We start from the raw sequence: 6013 nt of genomic DNA on the forward strand, positions 1-6013 counted from the left end.
ATTTGTGGTGCTGTAAATCTGTGTCAGCAGCAATAGTGGAGCGAGTATTCAGATCCTTTAATTAATTAAGTAAGTAAGTAGGTAAATAAATAAATAAATAAAAACAATCTGTTACAAGTAAAAGTACTGATTTGAAAATGTTTAAGTAGAGTATGCAAGATGGACCATGAAAATGTATTGAAGTCAAAGTAAAAGTACTCAGTAAAGAAAAATTAAAATCAGTTGAACCAATTGAAATGGTTCAAATAATTCAGAGGAAAAGCAGCAAGTTCTCATATTTGAGAAGCTGGAATCGAGAAAAGTGTTTGCATGAAGAATGACTTAAACAATTTTTTTTCCTAATCAATCAAATGAGCATTTCAGCTGCACATGCTTTTTTTCATCAGGTTTGTGTGCAAAAATCCTAATATGTATGTAACTATAGCTTAAGTAAAAGTACAATATTTTCCTCTGAAGTGTAGCTGAGAACAAGCTGAAAGTGGCATGAGATTAAGATACTCAGATTAAGTAAAAGTACCCCAAAGTTGTTCAGTACTTGAGTAAATAGATTTAGTTACATTCTATGGCTGGTCAGCAGAGAGACTGACTTAAGCTACAGTCATTGAAATCAATGGAACAATCATATGGCTTTAACCCTGATATTTAATAATTCAATAATATATTATTACTTTAAAACATAATCTAAAATTTCATTACATGATATTCATGCATTTTGTATGTTCCTTTAATTTAAAATGCGTCGTTTCTTTGCGTTGGAAAATGAATTAGTGAACTCTGAACAGTGCTGTTAACCACTTGTAAAATTTTCTCTTCTCAGAGTGAAGAGCAAAAATAAGAAAACACTGGCAAATCCCCCAAATCACTGAGTTCTAACAAAATAAGAACAAATGGTGGATATGAGCAAAAATAAGAGAAAATTTGTTTGTATATTGCTACTGCATGAAGCCCTATGTATAATAATGTCTGATATTTAAGAAAACATATTTCAGAAAATAGGTTTCAGGAAACACAACATTTCAGAGAACATGTTTTCATGTATATGAAATCAAAAAGAAAACAAACAAAAGTTCAGAAAACATGTTTCATAAATATATTTATATATTTATGAAACATAAATATATGTATACATATATTTATGTATACAAAACGATGCATTTCACATGGTCTAATAGGAAATTTCAGAAAACACAGCGCTTTAGAAACCACAACACTGAATTAAACACAAATGCTGCTATATTTTACTCTTCAGGGCCACCCTAATTTCCGCCTGTTTCTGTATCCTGTCTGTAAGTGTGTATGTTTGTGAGTGTGTAAGTAAGACTGTGTGAGTGTGTTCCAATATGACCAATACTCAGTAACCCAGCACTGCCTCATTAGCTCGGTGCAGATGGATGTCCCCGGTCACTGCATTTTCCCGCAGACAAACTCTTGCTACTGCTGCCTATGGGGCATCCTAATATAAATGAATTGGCCCCAGCAGGTTCTTGCACAGGCACTTGGCAGCCCACCGATAACACATTTTCTCTCTAATGCAGGCCTGATTTTTCAGCCTGGGACCCATATGACAAATTCATCCTAATTCTGGGACCAAGGCTCATGAAAATATATCTCTAATTTTGCCATAGAAGCATAGGTCATTTTGAGTTTTCTCATATTTTACACATAGTGAACAGAAAACAGTGAGGTCCACAAAATGTTGTGAAATGTAATAAAATGTTGACGATATATGTATCTACATAATCCTGCCAGGTATTATAGTTATGGTTCTGGCCCTGAAATGAATCATAGACCTGCTGTTGCTGGATGCCTGCAGGAAATATAAATTTGTGATTTAGTGAGCGTTTAGAGTACAGTATGTGTTATTAAGCCTTGTATTACTTCTCATTTAGGGGTGACTTGACACGTCAAAACAAATCATGTGTCAGTAATTCACAATTTGTTTATTCATTAACACATTAATCAGAATAGACCTGACAGAAAATTTTATGATGAGAGTCCACTCAGTTCACAGCGTCCTTTGTCTTGATGTGATCATCTAAGGCTTTCCCAATCTCCCATCATGCTCCCTGTTGTGCATGCTGAACAGTATGAACACTTTTCCCTTCTCTGGGACAAAAGACACCATGCACTTACTTCTGGAAAACTAAAAAAAGTTTTCACACATGAGGTGGTATTTCAGGCGATTCGAAAATGACATATTTTGCAAAACTACAGTGGAAACACTTGTTTTGGATTTTATAGGTCACATGATGCTGTAGCTATGTGCTTGTCAGTAGGAACAGGCTCCTTGGGCATGATGCAGCAAGCGCTACAAGAAGGTGAGCGGATCGTCTGGGTTTTTTGAATCCACAATATCACCTCCCAGAAATCTCTCATATGTGGCTGCTCCCACATGTAAGGGGCTTGCCTTTCCATTATCGCTCGCATAACACACAATAGATATAAACCTGCTAATGTTGTGAACATCCATCGCCATGCTGCATGGAATGTTATCGCAAGAGAAGTCGCAGAACATCGTTCAGTGGAGAGGCAGTCATCTCGCAATTTTGTTTAATCGATATTTTAAAATATTGCTTAATTTTTGGGCAAATGTGTAATGGAAGAAGTGATTTTTTGGTGTGTCTATCTGTCTGTCTATCCTCTCTCTCTCTTTTAGGGCATTCTTCTCAGAACTTTCACTAATGTCTTGCTAATTTCAATGGTCATTTCTTGCCAAGATGCACATTGCCTTATTCTCCATGTTTTCAAAAGAATTCAAAGTAATTTTCTTTAACTGCACAAGAAAACTTTTGTGGATCCAGGTTTCAAAGGGTTAATGTAACATTACTTAACTATGGTCACGTATCGACATCAATTACATGATGTATTTACGTCAAAGGCACAAAATAGCATTGGTATTTGACAACATGGGAGCATCAGTATCTGTCAATCTGGGATGAGAACGAGTTGACAAAGACTGTATGTTAACAATCTTTTCATAATATCAGTCTGTGAGAGTAGCAAAACATGTATTTCTTTAATATGTAGCATGTTTCCTGACTTGCAGGAATGTGTGAGTGTGAGGTCTTACTGGCTGTCACACGTGCTCAACATTTGAAGGAAAAAAAAGGTACCCATAAAAGATAGTGCCCATAAAAGTCAGGGAATTGGATTGCAGTCAGCCATTTTGCAACCAGAATATGTGTCATGTTTTAATGAGTCAGTCAGCCATTTTGGCTTCTAGAGACATGACTTAATCAGTCAATTAGAGCAGCGGTTGATTAATATGACTGGACTGGGAGCAACCTCAGCCAAGAGAGAAATGGGCCGGTGAATGAATAATCACCACCGGAGTGCTGGAGCGCTGCCGCGTGAGTTATAATCATCAAAGATTAAAGGGGAAATAAACTCCGATTTTAAATATGGTCCTGGCTCTCAGCTCCTGAGTATGATGATCCATGGGCAATTTTTCTGAATGACTGGATAAGGATAAAAGTTCAAAGACGGTTATTTGCCAATCGAACAATAAGAACACCTCTGGGGGCTATACGCAGTAATGAATAAAAAAATACTGCCTATAAATCTTTACTCTCTCCCACTGCACTCTCTAAAGGCTGAGTAGCTGTTAGATGCAAGAAAACTGAGTTCCGTTTTTTAAAAATCAATATTTTACGACACACAGAGTTCTCATTTCCTTTCAGACCTTTTTTTGGTCATCTTTGAACCTGGATATATCATCATTGAGCTGCTGCTGGTGCTATTAGACTATCAAAGCTGATTGATCACTGAAGATGCTACCGAGGCAACGATGCTGAAAATTCAATATCTACAATGCAACTTTGGTCCCAAATTCCATGCCTTTCAAACAATACGTTATTGCATATAGAGCTGAACTTACATGCATTGCTCCTCTGTGTGAGTCTGTTATTTAAGGATCAGTAGCATCAAACCATCCCATTGAGTCTCTGTAGTCATCCTGATCTGTTTGGCACACAACAGACACCACAACATGGTAAAGGTTCTTTCTGACACATAAAAATGAGAAAAACACACTTACTTCTTACACCTTCCTCAGGGTCCTCAAAAAGTGAATCCAAAAAAACAAAACAGCAACAACAAAAATAAAATATAATTACCTTTTTGTAAACTATACTGCTGTTTCACAGAAGGCGCCCCCTGTATCACTTGCATCAGATTACACATGCGAGATGAAGCAACACAGGATCACAGTACATCAAGCAAACTATGAAGCACCGTAAAACTTCAGTTAATGGCCTGGGCCACTATTTGCTTAAACCACTGAACTTAACAGGCTTATATTTGGGCTTTTAATTCCTTTCACACAAAATTGTTGCTCAGCTTTTGCTGAGATGGGAAATACAATCAAATTGTTGATTTAATCCTCCTTTCTGCGTCTCTCTTGTTTACTACGTCGGTCTTACTGTCTTGTCATGGTTTCAGTTAAATTAATTGAATGACTGAGATGTAGAAAATCTTAACAAGCTAACCTTATGTGTTACATAACCATATTGACAAAGTTTAAACATATATACTGGTATTTGGATGCGAACGTTATCTAAGACTGTGAAAGATTTTTTTGGGGGGGAATTTCCGTTTATTTGATTGGGCAGATAGTGTGAGAGGGGAAAAAAAGAAGGGATGACATGCAGCAACCTTTAGAATCGGACCCAAGGCTGCTGTGGCAAGGAATTAGCTATTATACATGGGGTGCCCATTTGTACCAGGTGAGCTACTGGGGGCCCCACAACCTGGTTTTATCTACAATTCTACAATTTCATTTAGCAGACGCTTTTATCCAAAGCGACGTACAACACAAGCAAGAATTTAGACTTAAGGAAAAAACCCTTAGTAAGTGCAAAAAGTGCTTCAGGTGTGATTGGTCACAGGTATTGCCGTCTAGTGGCAGAAGAAGTGCCGCACAGCCCCCACCCCCCCCCCCCCTTTTTTTTTTGGAAACCAAAGTAATAACCAGTAGCGATCTCAGCATCTGAGAGTCAACAATCTCAGTATCACTACTTACGATGACAATTGACATACAACATCACACAACTTTGTCAGTGCTAGATAATCATTAGGTGCTGGGTTTTGGACCTTCTGACTTAATTTACCCCAAAGGGCAAAGCGGAGAAGAGTCGGGTTGAGTGCCTAGGTGTTCTCGGAACAAATGAGTTTTCAATTGTCTCTTAAAAGTAGAAAGGGACTCAGCAGAACGCACAGAGTTTGGAAGTTTGTTCCACCATTTGGGAACAACAGAAGAGAAGAGTCTGGCTAGAGATTTAGGGCCGTGCTGGGCTGGAAGCACCAGGCGTCTTTCGCATGCAGAGCGTAGTGGGCAAGAAGGAGAGTAGACCTGGATCAGGGATTCCAGGTAGGCTGGAGCAGTTCTTGTGATTGTTTTGTTAGCCAAGAGAAGTGCTTTGAATTTGATTCTGGCTGCCACTGGAAGCCAGTGAAGAGAAATTAGCAGCGGGGTGACATGTGCTCTTTTGGGCTGGTTGAAGACCAGACGTGCTGCTGCATGCTGGATCATCTGAAGAGGTTTGAGTGAGCATGCAGGGAGGCCTGCCAGAAGAGAGTTGCAGTAGTCAATGCGTGAGATCACAAGAGCCTGAACCAGAAGCTGTGTGGCCTGTTGGGTCAGGAAGGGTCTGATCTTCCTGATGTTGTAGAGGGCATAACGGCAAGACCGAGAAACTGAGGCCACATGAACCTTAAAGGTCAGCTGGTCATCAATCATGACACCCAGGTTTCTGGCTGAGTTTGTACCAGGTGAGCTACTGGGGGCCCCACAACCTGGTTTTATCCAAGGAACTGCATGGCAAGTAGTCCAGGCCTATTGAGACAGGCCTTTATTTGTCAAAATGTGTAACCACACCAGACTACTAAAAGTGACTGGGCATCTAATTAGGATTAGGCTTTTATTTTAAGTTTTACAGTAAGTTAACATGAAAGAGGCCAAATATAAGTGACTACAGTTGTTTCATAGACTAACCCAAAAAGTGCTTCATTAAGC

The sequence above is a fragment of the Plectropomus leopardus genome, chromosome 9 (genome assembly GCF_026936395.1).
Source record: "Plectropomus leopardus strain MGB_pleo_1.0 chromosome 9, ASM2693639v1, whole genome shotgun sequence".
Lineage (NCBI taxonomy): Eukaryota > Metazoa > Chordata > Actinopteri > Perciformes > Serranidae > Plectropomus > Plectropomus leopardus.